At 39.5% G+C, this 21,359-nt stretch overlaps 1 long non-coding RNA gene across 1 annotated transcript; it reads right to left on the reverse strand.

The window, feature by feature from the left end:
- Positions 1-4,825: 4,825 nt before the first annotated feature.
- LOC127001387 (uncharacterized) lies at positions 4,826-20,692 on the reverse strand. Its single transcript, XR_007755239.1, has 3 exons — positions 20,599-20,692; positions 13,535-13,628; positions 4,826-4,900 (listed from the first exon to the last, which is right to left on the reverse strand). It is a non-coding gene; the product is annotated as an uncharacterized LOC127001387 (long non-coding RNA).
- Positions 20,693-21,359: the final 667 nt, after the last annotated feature.

Raw genomic sequence — 21,359 nt, forward strand, 5'->3', positions numbered from 1 at the left:
CAAGGGGTTGGGAGTCTCATAAGTGTTCTGGGGGGAGGAATCCAACCCTAATATACTCGAGAACAGGTCACTTAAACCCGATCTTGGCTGGATGTCTCGTATATTACGCACTGAGGAGGAACAGAATGACAGAAATAACATGGAATGATATACAGACAAAATAATCATTAAGAAAGACACTGAGGTACGACACCTATACGTATAAAACAGAAGGAAAATCTCACAAATTGCGTCAGGATCTGAGAAACCGAAGCCAACATTACAAAAACTGCCTGGCGTCCAGCCGAGATGGGCACGTGGGACCTTGTATATGTTATAAGCAAGGGTCGGGAGTCTTGAAATGTGTTCTGGGAGGGAAACTGAACCCATAATTTACTGAAGAACAGGTCACTTAAACCCTCTCGGCAGGACGCCTCGTATATAAAACATTACGCACTGACTAGGAACAGACTGATTATGTGTAGAGAGAGAAAGTGGGGAGGAGGAAAATACACAATGGAAGGGAGAGAAAGGTCCAGAGATGGAGGTATAAGGGAGGAAGAAGGATGAAGAGGCAGTCACCACAGGCCAGCCAACACCTCAGGTAACGTACGGACCCTTGGAGAGGCAAACCCAACAAAAAATTTATTGAGTGAGAGGAGATTTATTGAGAGAGAGATTTATTGTGATAGAGGAGATTTATTGAGAGAAAGAGGAGATTTATTGAAGAGAGAGATTTATTGAGAGAGAGATTTATTGAGAGGAGATTTATTGAGAGGAGATTTATTGTGATAGAGAAGGGTTATTGAGAGAGAGGAGATTTATTGTGATAGAGAGGAGATTTAGTGAGAGAGGGTATATATTGAGAGAGAGAGTGGAGATATTGAGAGAGAGATGATATATAGTGAGAGAGAGAGGAGATTTGTTGTGAGAGAGGAGATTTATTGAGAGAGTAGATTTATTGAGAGAGGATATTTATTGAGAGAGAGAGGAGATTTATTGAGAGAGAGAGGAGATTTATTGAGAGAGAGTATATTTATTGTTAGAGAGAGTAGATTTATTGAGAGAGGATTTATTGAGAGAGAGGAGATTTATTGTGATAGAGGAGATTTATTGAGAGAGAGAGAGATTTATTGAGAGAGAGGAGATTTATTGAGAGAGAGATTTAGAGAGAGATTTATTGAGAGAGAGGATTTATTGAGAGAGGAGATTTATTGTGATAGAGGAGATTTATTGAGAGAGAGGAGATTTATTGAGAGAGAGAGAGAGGAGATTTATTGAGAGAGAGAGATTTATTGTGATACAGAGAGAGGTGATTTATTGAGAGAGAGAGGAGATTTATTGAGAGAGAGAGGAGATTTATTGTGATAGAGAGGAGATTTATTGTGATAGAGAGGAGATTTATTGAGAGAGAGAGAGATTTATTGAGAGAGAGAGAGATTTATTGAGAGAGAGAGAGATTTATTGAGAGAGAGAGAGATTTATTGAGAGAGAGAGAGATTTATTGAGGAGAGAGAGTAGAGATTTATTGTGATAGAGAGGAGATTTATTGAGAGATGATTTATTGAGGAGAGAGAGAGAGAGAGAGGATTTATTGAGAGAGAGAGAGAGAGATTTATTGAGGAGAAAGGATTTATTGAGGAGAGCAGGGACGTGCAGAACTTTCAGGGCAGGTGCTCAAGTGAAAAAAGGGCAAAATATAGTAATGAGGAGAATAAAACATATATCTGCTCAATACCCTTTCAAATTTGTTTAAACTGCTCAGAAGTGAAAAAGAGCAAAAATATAGTAATGAAGGAGAATAAAACATATATCTGCTCAATACCCTTTCAAATTTATTTAAACTGTCATAGGTACCAGCAGGCTAATATTTTATATGAACATAAAGTAAGGACAAGATGGCGTCGAGGCCTCCCCTGCTGGCTGCTTGTCGTCCGGACGGCCTGGTGTTGACTATGTTTAATATAAGTATGATTGGGATGGGACTATATTCAGCTCTGAATGGGAAAATTAATTAAGCTGATAAGTAAGACATGTATGGAACTAATTATAAGATTAGGCACTAGTAAATTAAGCGAAATATGTAATGAAGTCGTGTCAATCCTGAGACATCGAACAGGCGGGGCACAGGCCTGTATTACATTTCTCTGAAAGGGCACTTTTAAAACAGGAGCAAAGGGCAGGTGCTTGGGCACCCTAGCACCCCCTCTGCGTGCCTGGAGGAGAGAGGATTTATTGAGGAGAAAGGATTTATTGAGGAGAGAGAGAGAGGATTTATAGGAGAGAGAGAGAGAGAGGATGAACAAAATACTATATGATAGACAAGAACATTTATATAATCTTAATTACCAGGCACACCATGAGGCACTCAACAGGAGAGGAAGTCCTCCACCTCTTCAAGCTAACCTCCACAATGGGTTGAGTAGCTCACTCCTTTAGACACTTCCTAAGGTATAAATCTCCTTCAACGAATGTATTTTCCTCCCTTACTGACGTACAGAATCTTCATCCTAAGAGCTGCTAAGAAAGGTTACTAAGGTAGATATACTTAGATGCCTCACTCCCTCACATCAGATATTTCCAAAGGCCAAAAATGAGGTCAGTTAAGTCTTATTGAATGTTTTGGCAAGTTCATGGTTCAGAAGAATGGTCACACTACCACCAGGGTCATTAAACTACCCCTGGAAATGCATAAAACTCATTGAAAGCCTTCTCAAATGTGTGTTTTCAGGTTCATGGTACAGAAGAAGGGTCACACTACCACCAGGGTCATTAAACTACCCTGGAAATGCAAAACTCATCCAAAGCCTTCTCAAATGTGCATTTCTTCTGATCATGGTACAGAAGTCACATTACCAGAAGGGTCATTAAACTACCCCTGGAAATGCCCCAGACTCCTCCGAAAGCCTTGCCATGTATGTGCTGCTGGGTGCAATACAGGCTTAGTCCTCACGCAGGAGCCCAGCCAATGCGAGACTAGACTAGCCGTGCCGTGTGAGGTCAGAGCGTCAAAATACAATTAACCCGGTATCAGACGGGCCAATTTTATGGCTTTACCGTGTAGCAGCGACAGGCCAAATTTTGCCATGACATAAACCCCTAAAATAGATGATACATAGGGTGCCTTTGGAGGACCCAAAACTTCTCAGGTTTAACTCGTAATACTTTGCACAGTCCCAACACTTATTTTCCTTCTCATGTATTACCTATAGATAACATAGGAGGGAGGAGTCAACACCAAACAGACTATTTGAAATGATTATACTGAAGTCGTTTGATCCTAATTCTGTCCTTTCATGGTTTTTCATTATTTCAGGGGTAGATTTGTGACCTCGATGGTAGTTTGATCCTTCCTCTGTATCATGAACCTAAAACACAGATTTGCCAAGGTTTTCGTAGGAGTTTTGAACATTTCAGGAGCAGTTTGTGGCCCTGGTGGTGTGACCTTTCCTCTGTACCATGAACCTATAGAAACACACATTTGTCAAGGATTTCCTAGGAGTTGTGGGCATTTCCAGGGGTAGTTTTGTGGCCCTGGTGGTAGTGTGACCCTTCCTCTGTACCATGACCCTGAAGAAACACACATCTGGCAAGGCCTTCCTAGGAATTGTGGACATTTCCAGGGTAGTTTATAACCCTGGTGCTGGCCTAACCCTTCTTCAGTTGCATGAACCCCAAAACACTCATTGCAACCCAACTGATCCCCTCTTTAGCCCTTAGAAATAGCTGATGTAAGAAGCAAAACTGTCTTACTATACTGGCCAAAGACATGCCCAAGTTGGTGGCAATGCAGACCCCACAAGACTGCCACAAAGTCATCATTATCCTTGACGGTGAAGGCCTCAGTCATCATCAAATAGCACAGCCGATTAGTGTGTCCATCTCTAACGTATGAATGGGTCTGCAGACAACATGTGGTCACAGGCTCCACTAGTGACAGGCCTCAAAGCCTTGCAGCAGATTTTTAACAGTGTAATCACAGCAGGGGTGCACAGACTCATTATTAAATAGATACCTATCATCCTCATATATCGTATAGCTATGGTGCAGTATGTACTTTACGTATTAATTTTGGCAGATATTATAATTCTGTATAATTTTACCGGTAATTATGCTTCTATACCACCACCTAGAGTTATCATTGACTCAATTAAATAAGGATGAGGTCAGCCCCAGCATTTAAACTGCCTGAGAATGGTCCATGTTATTAAGGATGTACTGATACAAAACATGAAGAAACACTCATTAGAACCCGATTGCCCCCTCTTTGACCTTCAGAAATACAGAACATAGTTGACGTGAGAAGCAAAAGTGTCTTATAATACCAATCCCAGGATATAGTTAATATTGTGTCATCAAAACCCAGATTGAATTCAAACCTCTCCTCGTCCATCCCACTCTGATTGGGCTCATTAACGCCTCCCTGCACTGTGGCCTTGTTTAAGAGGCCCCGAGCCAGAAGGACGGAACAGAGAGGAGAAAGCTGTTGCTGAGAGGAGAAAATATAAGAAAAGATTTTAATGGGCGACCAAGATAGATATTTGAGAGAGAGATAGAGAGAGAGAGAGAGAGTGAGATAGTGTGAGAGAGAGAGAGAGATAGAGAGAGAGAGAGAGAGAGAGAGAGAGAGAGAGAATTAACTCCACTAAAGATGATCCACAAAGTCTCAATGGATGTATATAATCCCCCTTGCATGGACCCTAACGAAACAGACCAGCTATAGTGTAAGCTATCTAATGAGGCCTTCTCCCCTCGACAACAACAAAACTACAAAAACATCACACTTTCCCTCCTTATTATAAAAATTCATGATTGCTCGTTAACCATTTTAGAAAAAATAAATTAACACTCACAATGGGTTCCTCCTGTGTTCCTCGTCTTCTTCTTCCTCCTCCTCCTCCTCTTCTTCGTTTAGTAGTGTCTGCAAATCAAGTTGGGTGTCAATTAACTGTGTAAACATTAACATACTTTTTTACAGTAAACAATTCAAGAAAAAAAGAACCAATAATGAAAAAAGCCCGTCCTCCAAAAAGATATCATTATAAATTGTGTAACAACTTCAGCATCTTGGTAGTGTACCCAGTGCAGTCCAGCCCAGTATCACAAGTCTACAACAAAATGACCTGACCTGTCTCCCAAAACCTAGTCCTGATTTGGTATGTAATGACCTAGCCACCATAGTAACCTGTCCCAAACATTCATAACAGCTTTTCAAATGAGCAGAGTGCGGCGTCATTACGTTCAAGGCTTTATTCAGAAGGTAATTCTAACCTATACAGCACTTCCCTTCAGTACCAGGAGGCTGCGTGTCCCCTGCGGCTGTTTAACCCTTCAACTAACACGCTGTATGTATCCCACCATTGCCTGGAAGAGTGGCGTAATGGGGAGAATGGGCATGGGGAGGGCCTGGACCCCATTAGAGTAAACCCATTGACTCTACTGTTTGGCAAGTGCAATTTAGCTTATCCGAAGGGTTTGGCCCCAGTCCAAGTCGATATATGAGGTACAGTCAACGTTGCCACCTTACCATGAACCACCGTGAACATATATAGCATCTTTTATTTTTACTCATAAGTATTGACACAAAAGCATCAATACTTGACACTAATAACATTAACTTTAATTTTAGGGCATTATTGGTGCTTGTACAATAGTTTTAGGGTCTTGAAACAATATATGCAATGATTTGGTACATGGCAACGCTGGGTACAGTGTTGCTGTGATGGTATACTGTGGACTTATAATAATGTAATATGGCAGTGTACAATTTAGGTCAATCATAGCACACACCCATTGTAGCTTAGTGGATTCATCAAACCATTTACCGGACCTCTGTCTGGTAGAATCTCATGGTATCTCCCCACCAGTAAATCGGCATTCATCAACCACTTACGAGACGTGGTAAGGCCAAAAGTTACTGCGCTCCGAGCACCCGTAACTGAGTTACCACAGGCGTGGTAAGTGCTTAGACACTGCCGTGGCTCATGTTGGAGGCGATTTTGAGCCAATGTATTTTTACCTCGTAACGTGCCCTACACCATCAGAAGCAGAAAAGTATGCAGATTTAGGATCTGGAGCTTATAGAAGCGATGTGGCAAAACCAGCTGAGTCTGAAGGAGTTGAAGAGAAATAAATGCAAGAAAATGTGTACTCCTATTCATTTAACTTTGATTTTCGTATGTGTATTTACACATTATTGTTACAATTTTATGCTAGTGTGATGCAGAATTTTCTCAAGAAGATGATGGTCTACATTTTCTCAAAAATGAATGTTGGGGTCAGGAAACGGGGTGGGAGTGAGGTGTGTGAAGTCGTCGGTTTGGGATGAACTGGGCACTTTTCCCGTGCACAGCCTCAGGCTGGCTTCACTTGCAGGCCGCACTCTATAGTATGTAAGTCTGTGGAACTGTCCACCCATGACTTTTCCTACTTGTTAAAAACACTGCAGAGGAATAATGTTCTGCCTGTGACAGTCACCTCCGTCTCAAGTCTCCAATATTCTTGCTGTGGAGTTTAATGTCGTAAAATTTTGCTCTGACCTCCTCCACACTACTCACGAAGCCACTTGATCACGCCATTCACCTCAGCAGCCACAACTTCCCATACACCCATTGCTTGGCTGCACCAGTGAGGCATGATGACAATGGCCCCTAGTCAGTTTGGTTGCGAGGGGTGAGTATGGGCAAACATTAGAATAATACCCAATCTTGTGATAGCGAGGCACGCAGCTGGCGTTGGCGATGGAAAACTACGTGGTAACATACAAAAATGTTCAGAATATTGCTAGGCTACATAAGCAAGTATATTTTATTTCAAGAATAAATATACAAATAGCAGCATTCATTCGTAAAAAGCATACATCTAATTGAGGATCACCACGCTAATTATTTGTTTTAAGGCAGTATTTACGCCTGTACAATACACATGTCTTGATTTTGAAGTCTGTGTATTAGTAAACAAGCGACACGTGAAAGCTGAAATACAGCATCAAAATTGTGCGTGATTGGCTATCAGCCAACCAATTGTTGCTAAGTGCGAGTTACGGGCGTTACCATACTGTTGATGAATGCCGTGTTTGAAAGATGCCGCAGCTCTGGTAGCGCTCGGTAAATGTGAGAGATACCAAAGGCGTGGTTGGTAAGATTGATGAATCCGGGCCTAGGCGGCATTCTGAGCCTCAAGTTAACCAATTTTAAAGGCGAAAAGGTGGTCAGTCGGTTTCTAATGAGTGTTTTCTTAGGTTCATGGTACAGAGGAAGGGTTAAACCACCACCTGGGCCAAGCCTGGGAATGCCTATGACTCCTAGGAAAGCCGTCTTAAGTATGTGTCTTGGTTATATTTAAGAATGTGACCATCAGACACTTCTACCTTTCACATCAACTATTTCCAAAGGACAAGGAGACTAATTAGACTCTATTGAGTGTTTCTTTTAGGTTCATGGTACATAGGAAGGGTTATTAAACCACCACCTGGGTCATGAAGCTAGTACCCCTGGAACGACCTCAAGCTTCTCTGGCGCCTTGTTAAATGTGTGTTCCAGGAGGGCAATTAATATGACCTGACCCTCATCAACTACTTCCAAGGCCAAAAGGAGAATATTTAGGTTCTATTGAGTGTTTCTTTTAGGTTCATGGTACATAGGAAGGGTTGTTAAAAGCACCACCTGGGTCATGAAGCTAGTACCCTGGAACGACCTCAAACTCCAATGAAGCATGTTAAATGTGTGCTCCAGGTGGGCAATTAATATGACCTGACCCTCACATCAACTGTACTCCTTGACGATTTAGACTCTTTCAAAGTATACTGGATGACAGTAATAGATAAGATACATATACAAAAATAAACACATAGATTTACATAGTTGAAATATACATACATATTAAAACAGTGTACAATTTTACAAATATAGATTATATATATATTTTTTTTTTTTTTTTTTACAGCAAAGGAGACAGCTCAAGGGCACAAAAAAGTAAACATTAATAAAAAAAAAAGCCCGCCTGCTCTAAAAAGAATCCAAAGAGGTGGCGAAAGATAAGTCAGTTTCGGGAGGAGTGTCCTGACACCCTCCTCTTGAAAGGATTCAAGTCGTGGGCAGGAGGAAATCCAGTTGAATGAAGATTTTTTCATAGTTTAACATCGTGAGGTATTAAAGAGTGAATATGCGTGTTAACTCTTGCATAAGGTGTTTGGACAGTATAGGGATGAGCATGAGTATAAAGTCGAGTGCAAGCAAGGCCCATGGGAGGGGGAGGCATGCAGTTAGCAAGTTCAGAAGAGCAGTCAGCGTGGAAATATCGATAGAAGATGAAAGAGAGGCAACATTATGGTGAATTTAAGAGGTAGAAGACTATCAGTATGAGGAGGAGAGCTGATGAGACGAAGAGCCTTTGCCTCCACTCTGTCCAGAAGAGCTGTGTGGTGGAGCCCCCCACATGAGATGCATACTCCATACGAGGGCAGACAAGGCCCCTGTATATGGACAACAACTGTGCAGGGGAGAAGAACTGGCGGAGGCGGTACAGACGCCCAGCCTCGAGGAAGCTGATTTAGTAAGAGATGAGATATGAAGTTTCAGTTGAGATTTTGAGTTAAGGATAGACCGAGGATGTTTAGTGTTGAGGAAGGTGATAGCTGGGTGTTGTCAAAGAATAGGGGATAGTTGTTTGGAAGATTGTGTCAGTGGATGGGTGGAGAAACTGTGTTTTTGAGGCGTTGAAGGACACAGGTTCTTCTTGCCCCAATCGGAAATAATAGTAAGGTCTGAGGCTAAGCGTTCTGCAGCCTCAGCCTTGAAGTCGTTAAGTTCCTGAAGGGTGGGTCTTCTATTAAAGAAGTTGAATAATGCAGAGTGGAATCATCGAGCGTAGGAATGGATAGGACAGTTCGTTTTGGAAAGAAGATCATCAATGAACAACAGAAAAGAGTGGGAGATAGGACAGAACCCTGTGGGACACCACTGTTAATAGATTTAGGGAAGAACAGTGACCGTCTACCACGGCAGAAATAGAGCAGTCAGAAAGGAAACTGGAGATAAAGGTACAGAGAAGGATAGAAACCAAAGAAGTAGGAGGGTAGTTTAGAAAGCAAGATTTGTGCCAGACCCTATCAAAAAGCTTTTGATATGTCCAAGCGCAATAACAAAGTTTCACGAAAGCGACTAAGAGAGGATGACCAAGAGTCAGTTAAGAAGGCTAGGAGATCACCAGTAGAAGCCTTGCGGAACCCATACTGGCGATCAGATATAAGGTCAGAAGTGGAAAGGTGCTTTGAATCTTACGGTTAAGTTGATTCAAAAGCTTTAGATAGACAAGAAAGTAAAGCAATAGGACGGTGGTTTGAGGGATTGGGCGGTCACCCTTCTTAGGTACAGGCTGTGTGAAGGCATACTTCCAGCAAGAAGGAAAGGTAGATGTTGACAGGCAGAAGCGAAAAGTTTGACCAGGCAGGGTGACAGCACGGAGGCACAGTTTTAAGGACAATAGGAGCACTCCATCAGGTCCATAAGCCTTCTGAGGATTGAGGCCAGAGGGCATAGAAAACATCATTTTGAAGAATCTTTATAACAGGCATAAAGGAGTCAGAGGGGATGAGTAGGAGGAATATGCCCAGAATCGTCCAGAGTGGAGTTTTAGAAAAAGTTTGAGAAGAGTTCAGCCTTAGAGATAGATGAGGCGGCAGTGTTGCCGTCAGGACTGAGAGTGGAGGAAAGATGAAGAAGTGAAGTTGGAGGAGATGTTTTTGGCTAGATGCCAGAAGTCACAGGAAGAGTTAGAAAGCAAGGTTTTGACATTTTCTATTAATGAAAGAATTTTGGTTAGTCAGAATAGATTTGGCACGATTTGCAGAAATGTAAAGTTCATAATTAGCATTAGTTTGAAGGCTCTGGTATCTTTTGTGAGCTACCTCTCTATCATTGACATACGAGAACAAGCGTGATTAAACCAAGGCTTTTTAGCGTGAGGAGTAGAGAAAGAACGAGGAATGTATGCCTCCATTCAGAGACAATCACCTCTGTGATCGCTGAGCATCACAGTAGTTAGAACACTGTATCTGTTACCTATATTTAGCTATTGTACCATTATCTAGCACCTTTAATGAGACCTTGATAACACTCCTCCTGGGAACAGAGAGTGGAGGAAAGATTGGAGGGAAGGAAGAAAGATTGGAGGACAGGAGAAAAGATTGGAGTGAAGGAAAGATTGGAGGTGGAAACATTGAAACATTTTATTATACTTGAAATTTGTATATACATTGGTTGATATAACATAGATTAGTTGTACAAGTAGCCCATAGGAAGCTAGAGCTTTTGGTGCAACAATTGGTATGTATTTTTAAATTTTATTGTTTTCTGGACATGTATAGTCTACTAAATTTCGGGCCCAAGTAACATTAGACCAAGTATTCAGAATCATTATTTTGAATACTTCGTCTAATGTTACTTGAACTATCAGAAAAACATATAACAATACATAATAATAATGATAATAATAATGGTACACAACAGTTGAAAATGATAGTAATAGTAATAATAATAGTAAAAGTAGTGATAGTGATGATGATAATAATAATAATAATAATAATAATGACATTGAATAAGAGATATATGCAGCTTTTATAGTACGGATAGTATATATTTTTTTAGATGATTTTAAAGGAATTTAGGTTTGGAAGGAGTTTATGTGTTGAGGTATTGAGTTCCATAGTTTGGGGCCATTGCATGACAGGGAGTGTTGATATAGGGATGAGGCGTGTGGAGGTACATTCAGATTGTGGCTGATACAGTGTGATAGTTATGGTGGGGTTGCAGTAACATAGTATGTTCACTTTTGTTTTATACATATAAATACCCATATGAAGTTTATTTAAATTGAAAAGTGTTAAAGTATTTGTTTCCTTAAAGAGTGGTAGAGAGTGTGCGTAATATTCGCTGTTTGTAATAATTCTTATTATTTTCTTTTGTAATCGGAAAAGGGGTAACAGATGGGTTGGGTAAGTATTGCAAATGGGTATGCAATAACTTAGAATGGGTTAGACATGAGCATCATATATGATTTTCAAAACATGACGAGGCATGTGATCTTTAATTTTTAGAGAAGGGCAACTATTCTAGATAGTTTAGGCACATATTTGATATATGAGGTTTGAATGTTAGTGAGTCATCAAAGTGATCCTAATAGTGTATGCTGGGTTATTCTTTTTATTATACTGAAATTGTAAAATAATGGAGGTAGAGATTGTGTATGTTTGTTGGTGAAAAGCATATAATAAGTTTTATTTTGATTTACTGTTAATCTATTGCTCACACACCATTTATAGAAGATATCCATTTCCATATTGGCTTTATGTACCATGGCAGTTGGGTCTGTACCAGTTATATATAGAGTGGAGTCATCGGCAAATAATATAGTTTTACAGTTTTGAATATATGTGGTAGGTCATTAATGCAAAATGAAAATAGAATTGGACCTAGAACACTTCCTGTGGTATTCCATATTTAATAAAGCCGTGGTGTGGAGGAGTGGTTGAAGCAATTTAGTGGATTGAGTTCTGTTTATCAAGTAGTCTTTGAACCAGTCATGTATGATCCCTCTAATACCGTAATGATATAATTTTTCAATAAAATGTCATGTCGAACAGTGTCAAATGCTTTTGAAATCTATATAGATACTTAAGAAATTTTTGAACCTGGTGTAAGAGTAGATTTTTCACTTAAATTACTTAAAGCATTAAATGTGCTTAACCCTTGTCTGAAACCATATTGATATGGAGTTATAACTCACTTATTCTCTAGGAAATTTACTAGATTAGCTTTCATTATTTTTCGAATATTTTGAAAATACATTTAACAGAGAAATTGGTCTGTAGTTACTTAATAGATCTTTATGGCCCTTTTATGAATTGGAATTATATTAGCATGTTTTAGACATTGTGGGAGTTTACCATAAAATATAGATTGGTTAAATAAAATTGATAAAGGAATGGCTAGTTGGTATTTGTTGTTTTTATAAATACAGAAATTTCATTATACTGGCTTTTGTGTTTTAGGTTATTAATTATAACGATTACCTCTTGGGGGTCAATATGAGGAGCTGCCATAGATGTTGGATAACTGTTGGGGAGAAAGCTAATAGGGTCAATATTAGATGGTGGAATGTTACTATCTAGGTGAGGTGCAATGTTCACATAGTATTCATTAATGCTTCAGTTATTTCATCTGGACTTGTTAATATTTTGTTGTTATAGAAATGTAATTTAGATAAGTTCTATTGTGATTGTTTTGAATCATTAATAGCTTTCCATATTACTTTTGTATTGTTTTTAAAGCTTGTAAATGTATTCATATAATATGATTTCTTGGCAGTTCTTATCGTTGTGTTTAGTGTATTTGATACTTGTTATAATACTCTTCAGATATGGCTAATTTTGTAGTCCTTGTACAAATTGTTTTTAGTTTTATGGATTTTAAGATAGCTTGTGTGATCCAGGGACTATTAAATCGTTTTCTGATATATGTTTTGTTTTATAGGAAAGCATTCCTCAAATAGGTCTTGAATATTTTTATGAATCTAGCACAATTTAAGTTAACATCTTGTACAGATAGATAGTCTTGCCAGCATATAAAAGTTTAGTTTAATTGAAAACAGCGCTTTATTATTATTAGATATGTCTTGGATTTTTTTCTTATAGAGTTTCTGATTTACTTTGGGAGTTGATATATTTAAGAACATTGGGAGATGATCTGAGATGGGAAAGTGCAAAATACCTGTTTTTACTTTAATGTTAAAGTTTATGTATATAAAGCATCAGGACTTAGCACAGGGGAGTTTGGAAAAAGTTTGATGTAGTCGGCTCAACATCTGAGGTCACTTGCCGGAGAGAGACAGAAGGGGAAGGAATTATAGAAGGGAACAGACCCCAGGAGACGGGACACAACCCCCGATTAATACCTGGTAACCACTCACTGCTGGGTGGACAGGGCGTAGGGTATCGGAAAAGCAGCTCAAATTTTCCCTCCGCCCGGGAATTGAACCAGGCTCTCTAAATCGGTGGAAAAATGGCAAAATGAGGCGTTCTGGCGAGTCCATTGGAGGCACCAGCGTACCACCCCATACGAACTCAAAGTCTAGACAAATCTGTGTTTCTTTAAGTTCTTGGTACAGAGGAAGGGTCACACTACCACCAGGGTCATTAAACTAGCCCTGGAAATTCCCCAAACTCCTATGAAAGTCTAGACAAATGTGTGTTTCTTTAGGTTCATGGTACAGAGGAAGGGTCACACTACCTCCAGTCATAAAACTAGCCCTGGAAATGCCCAAACTCCAATGAAAGTCTTGACAAATAGGTTCCTTTAAATTCTTGGTACAGAGGAAGGTCACACTACCACCAGGGTCATTAAACTAGCCCTGGAAATGCCTCTCAAAGCTCTATGAAAACCTCAAATATATAAACTGCTGAAGGGTTTAAATAACCTGGCTTTTATCTAATTTATCCAAGAGACAAGAAGGAATGAAGGAAGGAGAGTTTATGGAAGGAAAATGATTCAACACTCACCAATGTCTGTCTGTCTGCCTGTCTGCTGGTCTTCAAAGTCATCCTCCTCTTCCTCTTCATCATCTTCTTTTTCTTCCTCTTCCTTCTCTTGTCTCTATAAGTAAAGTAAGGAGATTAATAAAGTTGATAGTTTATTTTTTTGTGGTAATAAATTCTTTTTAAGGTAAAATACATAAATAGATAGATATTGAGAGAGAGAGAGAGAGAGAGAGAATTAATGAGACGAGAGAGACAGAGAATTAATGAGACAGATAGACAGCGAATTAAAGAGACACAGAGAGACAGGGAATGAAAGAGACAGAGACACAGAGAATGAAAGAGACAGAGAATTAAAGAGACGAAGACAGAGAGAATTAAAGAGACGTGGATGATCACGTCCAATATGCAGCATTAGTGTGGTCACCTAGATTGAAGAAAGAAATTATAAAGTTGGAAAGAATACAGAGAACAGCGGCTAAATTGGAAACTCTGAGAGAACATACTTATGAAAGACTGGAGAAATTGGGACTAACAGCACTGGAGAGAGAGGACCTAATACAGGATACATAAGAACATAAGAACATATAGATGCAAGGTCTGCAAGGGCCAATCATGAGCCTGTCTGAGGGCAACCTCCTTGACCTAAGCTCCCGTGTATCTAACCCACCTAATATCGCTGTCCATGGAATTTATCTAGTCTATTTTTTTTCGAATCTTTGATAGTGTATTGGCACTCTATGACTGCTAAGCCTATTCCACTCATCCACCACCCTATTAGTAAAACCAAACACTATGTCCTATTGAATCTAAGATTTATCCAGTTTTAAACCCATTACTTCGTGTCCCTACGGTTCCTCTTAATAAAACTATATGAATGTCTCCCTTATTAAAACCCTTCATCCATTTATAAACCTCGATCATGTCACCTTCGCCTTTCTAGGGAGATACAGAAGTTTAACTATTTGAGTCTTTTCTATCATATGGCAAGTTTCTCAACCCCTGAATCATCTTAGTCATCCTCCTCTGCACCGATTCTAACATTTTGATATCCATTCTATAGTAGGGTGACCAGAACTGAACCGCATAGTCAAGATGAGGTCTAACTAATGCTAAATATAGTTTGAGGAAGACTTGGGCTTCTGTTGCTTACGCTCCTTGAAATAAATCCCAGTACCCTATTAGCTCGATTTCTAGCTTGAATGCATTGTGCCCTTGGACGGAGATCAGAGCTCACTAAGACCCTAAATCCTCTCGCACCCAGACCTACTTATGAGAGTGTCATTTAAGCAATAGTTATGTGAGGGGTTGTTCCTACCTACACTCAGAATACTGCACTTCCCTACATTGAACTCCATCTGCCATTTATCCGCCCAGTCATATAATCTGTTGAGTTCACCTTGGAGAATACCAAGCGTCCTGATCCGACTCAATTACTCTACCGATCTTGGTATCATCTGCAAATTTACTAACATCACTACTAATTCCTGTGTCTAAGTCATTGATATAAATAATAAACAAAAGTGGACCTAATACCGAACCTTGTGGGACCCCACTCGTAACACATCCCCAGTCAGATCCTTTACCATTGATTTGCACTCTTTGCTTCCTATTGCTAAGCCACGCCTTGACCCAGTTCAAAACTTTACCCTCTACTCCGTGAGCCTGTAATTTAAGCAACAGTCGTTGGTGAGGAACTTTGTCAAACGCTTTACTAAAATCAAGATAGATTACATCATAATTTTCATCTCTGTCAACCGCCTCAAATACTTTATTGTAGAAGGACAAGAGATTGGTGAGGCATGACCTACCTTTTGTGAACCCATGCTGCGAGTCGTGAATTAAGCTATGTTTCTCTAAATGCTCCCGAATATTCCTGGCTATTATGGACTCCAGCATCTTCCCTATAACCGATGTTAAGCTAATTGGGCGATAGTTTGAAGCAACTGACCTGTCCACCTTTTAAAAATCGGCGTCACATTAGCTACTTTCCATAGGCTCGGCACATAGCCAGTATTTACCGACATCTTAAAGATGTCGGTTAGTGGGTCACTGATTATATCACCTAGCTCCTTTAATACCCTCGGAAATATCCCGTCAGGACCTGGCGACTTGTTCTTCTTAAGCTTATCTATCTCATCCTGAACTACTTGCCTGGTAATGATTATATCCCTCAATTTATCGCCATCCCCGCCCTCGTACACCTGAACTCTTTCCGGTATAGTCGTTCGATCCTCCTGTGTGAATACTGAAAGGAAGTAGTCGTTCAACAATGTGCTCATATTTTCGTAATTTTCTACTAGCTCCCCTGTGTTTGATTTCAGCGGTCCAATTTTCTCCCGTGTTTTTGTTCTATACATCTGAAAGAAGCCCTTAGGATTACTTTTCGCCTCATTTGCTACTTTGATCTCATAGTTCTATTTTGCTATCCTGGTGTTTTTCTTAACTAATCTAGATAGCTCGACGTACCGGCCCCTGAGATGTGTTTCCCCATTCTTTATTTTCTGATAAATTCCCTTCTTTAACCCAATCTCGTGTTTTAGTCCACGAGTCATCCACTTAGGATCATTGTTTTCTTTTCTAAGTGTTCGCTGTGGTATATGCTGTTCTTGACCCTCTACTATTACTCTAACTAAATTATTGTAAGACATTTCTACCTGGTTCTCCTGGCTCTCCAATCCGCAGTTCTGGCCCTCATGAATCACTAAATTATCCAAGTTTACCCCTTCAAGATGTCTTCTAAGCCACTCGTAGTTTGCTCTTCTATAATCTGGCACTAACACTGGGTTTGGATCGCGGTTACCGCCCTCTAACCTAAAACGAACCGTTCTGTGGTCACTGTTTCCTAACTCTCCGTCCACCTCCAACTCACGTAGCAAGTTCCCATTATTGGTTAGGACTAAGTCTAATATGTTATCTCCTCTGGTAGGCTCAGTAACTACCTGCTTAAGGAAATTATCTTGTATAACTTCAAGAAAGTCCTCGGCTTCCAGGTCACCCACTAGATCTTCCCAGTCTATATTCCTATAATTAAAGTCCCCCATTACGCAGACATTTCTACTCATACTCGCCCTGCCAATCTCCTGTAGTAATATACTCGTGTCCTGCCTGTTAAGGTTGGGTGGCCTGTACATAAATCCTAGAGTTAGTTTTTCTTTCCCTTTGTAAACGTCCACCCAAACTGACTGAATTGTTAACTAAACATTTAAGTGAGTCTTTAACATATAGCGCGACTCCACCTCCCTTTCTGCCCCTTCTGTCTTTGTGAAACATCTGATAACCCGTTATTTCAAATTCTGACCTAAAATTTCTATTAGCAAAGTCTATCCATGTCTCAGTGATCGCTATTATGTCAAAATTTTCTGAACAAGCTTCACCCCTTAGTAAGTCTATCTTGTTTCTGAGGCTCCTGCTGTTAGTATAGAAGATTCTTAGCCCGTCCTCTGTTACTCCTCTAGAATTACTTCTAAGCTGCCTGGTTATATTATGAGCTAGATGTCATTACTCCTTCCATTGCTCCATTACTCCTTCCCCCTCGCCTATACTAAAAATCCCTCAGGGTACCAAGTGCTCGCTCAAGGGAGTCTGAGAGAGCCTCAACACTTGAAAGTCAAGTGTATCCCGTCACAGGAGGGATTGGAGAAATTGGACAGGGAAGACCTAGTGGAACGTGACAGAAGTGTGACAAGAGGCAATGGTAAGAAATTGAAGAAGAGCGACTGTAGGAGAGACATCAAGAAATACAGTTTTCCATACATAACAACATGGAACGGACTTGACGAGGAGAATTTGTGTGCAAAAACGATTCATGAACTGAAAGCCAAACTGGATGATAAGCGTTATGGAGACGGGGCCTAGTACAGCTCTTTTCCTGGATTTCACAAATAGGTAAACACACACACACACACACACACACACGGTGTATTGTCGGGTAGTCAGTGGTATATTTTCCATAATCACGTCTGTGTCCTTCCCTTCCCTCTCCTTCACAAATCTGCTTCTTTATCATAACTATTATAAGGAAATACAATTCAACACACACACGTCATCTACGAATAACACAAATTTCTCTGTATGCATACATCTCAAAATGATCAAATAATCTATATTTCTTTATGTGCACCATTTAATTCTGCATGTTTTTATATATATGATGATTATGTTGACTTTATGGCTGAAAACTTGTTATAAACAGAAGCGACATTTGAAATTTCGTGGCCAGCCGGATATGGCGCTGTTTACCGTAGTAAAGGGGTTGAGCCTGTGGTGTCTTGTTGGTCAGGCATAAATAAACCAAAAATTGAAAATGGGCAGCTCCTTAGTGCCTCCCTTGAGTGAGAAAGTGCTGGGCCAGCCCCTGCTACCTACTGTGGAATGCTTCTTCATATAAAAATCACGGATCAAACAACAGATAAACATGGACCCTCTTCACACACAGACAAGCACACAGACTTACACTTATGTACAAGATCACAAACACTCACATTGACATTGACCCACAAACATACCTACACAAGGCAAACAGTCAACGTACTCGTAACACACACATCCATAAATACCAGGCAGCGCTTTTGGCAAATATCTTGTAAAGAACAGCTTGAGCATGGCACCATTGTGAAGGATTAGGGCGCTCATTTGAGATAGTTTTAGAACACATTAATGGAAACAACATTAATTGAAATGAGGAAATTTGTTTGGGTTAATCTATATATAACAAAGAAGAGATATATAATATATATATATATATATATATATATATATATATATATATATATATATATATATATATATATATATATATATATATATATATATATATATATATATATATATATATATATATATATATATATATATATATATATATATATATATATATATATATATATATATATATATATATATATATATAACTTGAGTGAAGGGGGAAGTATGAGATACTTCATTCAGTTAGGTAAGCTAAGTAAGGAGTGAAGGTGTGGAAGGCTGGTGAGGTATGTTTTTGCCTGCGCTCTATGGGTTCACGAAATTTGAAGACGTTAGGCGTGAGGTATAGTTCCTTGCAAATGAGTTTTGGTCAAGGTGGAAGGGAAGTTTGCAGTCTCCAACCCCAAAGGGAAATAAAATGGCAGAAACCTCAAAAGGTGGATGATATTGTTGATATTTAAGGTTGCAGCCTAGCTGAAACCAATGGGCTAGGCAGAATAACTGAGTGTCTTCCAAGTGATGATGGTCTTATTGAGAGAAGGTGAAAGTGATGATGTCAGACTCATGTCATGACACCGTTCAGGGAGAAAAGAATAAAAGCAATGAACATTGATTTGAAAGGCCCTATTCATAGTCTTACATTCTCTTGGTAGAATCAGCCACTACTCAAAGGAAGAGACCAGGGCGACCCACCGAGGAGCCTAAAATGATCTGTTTATGCCAAAGTGCAAAGGAGAATGATGTTGTAGCATTTCCGTATAAACTCGTAATTATAATTAACCATTAAGTAGTTATAAGTTAAATTGTCCCTACAATTTTAGAAACCATGTAACTGTGGTATCAATATACATATTATACCTCCTTGTTGTTACGTAAAATATTAATGTAGCAAAAGGAATTTATATGGTGCTATAAATTTATATGGTACTAAAAAGATAAACTTATTATAGTACTGTTAGAAGGTAACATAGGTTCCGTTGAAACACACAGCTATGAAGTGTTAAGACGTGAGGTCTGTAAACACTCAAGTGATTATGAATTGTAGACTCCCTTAATATGGAAGCGGTGATTTAATCAAGTAGCGCAGGTCGGTGTATTTTGCTAATGTTTCTATGTTATAACATAATGTTAAACTATGTAATGTCCACATACTGTATGTCAGAGTGTTTAAGAATAGTTTTAAGCTATGAATGCAACAATATATGACTTGGGCTTCCAAGTGCAAAAAGACAGAAAGAAAGTTTGGGGATGTAATAGAATTAAGTTGTCTCATCACTTTTCCATAGTTTCCCAGCACGACTAGAGCATGTATGGCGCACAAAATGGAGACTCTTTGTCCAAAAGCCACATCATGAATAAGGAAAAATTATACAACAAGTTTCCATGTGTCCTGCTGAAGTCCATGCATCTCAACGTGTCTGTGTAAACCAGCCAAAGGGGTGACTGTTCTATATAAACCTACTTTCACTACTATGTCTCCTACAAAAGAACTTTTACTACTACTACTCCTACTAGCTACTATTATGACAACTACAATAACTACTGCAACTATATATCAATACAATACCACTACTATTACTACTACTACTACTACTACTACTGCTACTATTACTGTTACTACTAATACCAACACTCAAGGGAGTCTATGCTCTTACTGGCAGTAGAGAAAATGTAAATGAAAAAAAGAAAAAGAAAGAAAGAAGGAAGAGGTGGCAGACAAAACAGAAAAGAACAGAGACAAGAAGAGGTTTTGTTGAATAGGTAACAGATAAAAGATAAACAATAACAATAATAATAATAATAACAATAGTACAACGAAAACAAATAAACTACAGTATTTTGCATCATAGACGAACAGATGTGAGAACAAAACCAGCAGTGCCAATAATCAGTGAGTCCCGAGCTACACCACCATACCAATAAGTTTATCGTTCATGCAAAATAGTTGACACAACCTACATTTGATCTTCGTTAGCCTCGTATTTCAATTGACTCCTCCTCCGATATCACGAGGCATTGTTCTGTGGGGAAGTTATACTACATGCATACTGTTCTGTGGGTGGATACAGTCTTACACCTGCCATGGGGAAGGGATGTAAGGGGTGAGGGGCCGCCATAAGTTCCAGACCCATGTTTTGCTATGAAGTTCCATTTTCTCTAAGTGTTAGCGTTTGTTGTTGTTGAAATATTTATGATATTGACATAACTTGTCAGTGTCGTGGGTTATAATTTACGCACGACTTTTTTTGCGCTTTTGTCCCTAATACGGCTATACTGATGTACTATTTTATGCCTTTAATCGCAAAAACAAGATTAGCTATCTGTCTATAAAAACCAAAGATACTATAATAAACACCACCCACATTAAAACAAACACACACCTTGTCTCAGTGGGTGGGGCAGCAAGACATTGGATCATTCATTCCCTGGTCCTCTCTCCACTTCTCTCTCGTGGCCTTCACTTGCATCATCTGAAAACAGTGACATTGAAGACCATGCACTAAAGTTTCAGTTACAGCAATAACAAAAGATTTCTTCCCTCGCTGGCTCTGATAAAGGCACCTTGGTCTGCTTCATTGATTCAGGGACAGACCTTTGGAAGTTGCCTAACAGTTCTTTGGCGGTAGGATTTGAGGTGTAATGTTTTTATATGATAAGGTTTATTCATGTAGGTCATTAGTTCTCAGACTGAAAGAAAAAGGGCCCTGTTTGCTACACTGAAATCTGTGTGAGGACAAACTATTTGTTCAAATAGATTTCCGAGGATGTTATCGATGCTATATACGAAAAAGAAAAAGATCTTGATATTTGGGCGAGGCAGAACATGACAGTATTGACTATAGAAAGAAATAATCAAGGGAATTGACCCAAGATGACACACACACACACATAGTAACACTGAGGAAAGTAAAACGCTAAAGCTTCCACCAGCCCAAGCACAACACAGAAGAAAGACCAAGACAGAGAATAGAAGGAAGGTTATGGGAGGGAACAGACCCCAGAGACAGGCACAACCCGATTAATATCTGAGTACACTGCTGGTGGACAGGGGTGTGAAGGTATGGAAGAAAGCCGCCCAAATTTTCCCTCCATGGGAATTGAACCGGGCTCTCTCTCTCGTTAATGACCAAGTGTGCAAACA

This window comes from Eriocheir sinensis, chromosome 20 (genome assembly GCF_024679095.1).
Source record: "Eriocheir sinensis breed Jianghai 21 chromosome 20, ASM2467909v1, whole genome shotgun sequence".
NCBI classification, from domain to species: domain Eukaryota; kingdom Metazoa; phylum Arthropoda; class Malacostraca; order Decapoda; family Varunidae; genus Eriocheir; species Eriocheir sinensis.